Source organism: Sinocyclocheilus anshuiensis, unplaced genomic scaffold, assembly GCF_001515605.1.
Source record: "Sinocyclocheilus anshuiensis isolate Anshui unplaced genomic scaffold, SAMN03320099.WGS_v1.1 scaffold1544, whole genome shotgun sequence".
In the NCBI taxonomy this organism is placed as follows: domain Eukaryota; kingdom Metazoa; phylum Chordata; class Actinopteri; order Cypriniformes; family Cyprinidae; genus Sinocyclocheilus; species Sinocyclocheilus anshuiensis.
This window is the reverse complement of record NW_015555802.1, coordinates 202,484-203,875: the sequence shown is the minus strand read 5'-3', so window position 1 is coordinate 203,875 and position 1,392 is coordinate 202,484.

The window sequence follows — 1,392 nt, the reverse complement described above, 5'->3', positions numbered from 1 at the left end:
GATGAGGCTCGGGTACTGAAGCTGCGGCAGTACCATCTAGAAGCAGTCCTGATGGTAAACGACATGTTTTATGAATATGTACAAGTATCCAACAAGTTAAATAATAATTAACATCTTAGATGCAGTAATATGAGTATCCACTATGTAATATATATATATATATATATATATATATATAATTTATTTATTAATTATTATTAACACTGTGTTTTGGTGTATATCATTACCTTCATTACAGCAGTTCATCTGCACTGTAGAGAACCACAATCATCAGGAAACTTCAACCAGTGACCCTGAAGTCTGTCCTGTAGTAGAGGAACATCTTGCTGTTCATCCTGATGCAGATGTCCTCCAATCTCCAGTAATCTTCAGTTAGTTCCACAGAGGTCTCTGCATCACCTCTGACAAAGCAGCTGGAGAATAATGGAAAGATGAAAACTGAGGGTAAATGTACTACCGCAATAACACAACACACGCACTCTCTTGATACTACATCAAGCCATTTTAATATCACTGGTTTATTCGTTAAACAAGAATTTGACTACACTGCAGTCAATGCTTGATATTTTAAGTAACCTTGTTTTTCCTTTAATAGTCATCAATTCCTGCTATTATGTGATCGGCAACATGCTGGGACAAGGGACGTTTGGAGCCATGTATGAGGGGAGTCGTCTGCAGGACGGCTTTAAAGGTCCCATATTGTCAAAACTGAAATTTCCTGGCTTTTTTTCACGATTACTGAGGTCTAGGGGCTATTTAACTGCCATATAAGTTTCAAAACAGTCAGTCCACAGCATTAGTTTATTAACAAATAATTCAAATATCCCCTCACTATTTTTTACTTTTTTTGTTTGTTTGTTTTTTGGGCTGATGTGCCAAAATTGTTGTTTGCATTCAGTAGCCTATATGGCAGCATTTTTGTTGTGCAAATTTTTTGCATATGGGCCCGGGGCTGACTTGCTACGCCGCTGAATAAGACTGATGTACCCGTGTTGTAACACAAATAAATGTAAGGTTTTTGGATTTTCCCCTTACTTTAAATGCATGCTTATGGCTCATTATTATTAATCGAAAAAAACAACAACAACAAAAAAAAAAATTAAACTTTGAACTTTTATTAACAAAATGAATAAGGACATGTTTTACTCGCGTTTAACACATATAAATAGCCTATGGATTTCCCCTTAGGCTACATTAAAACGATCGCGTCTGAAGAAAATATGTGTATGTAAGAGAAGAATGTATGTATGTGTGAGAGAGAGTATAGTGAAAACGGAAGGAGTATAGTGGAAACGGAAGGCAGGTCAGGCCATTACTGCGGGAAGTAGGGGTGCTGAGGGTGCTGCAGCACCCCCTGGAGTGTAGCCCACGAAAAAATGTGGGGGCTGGGGG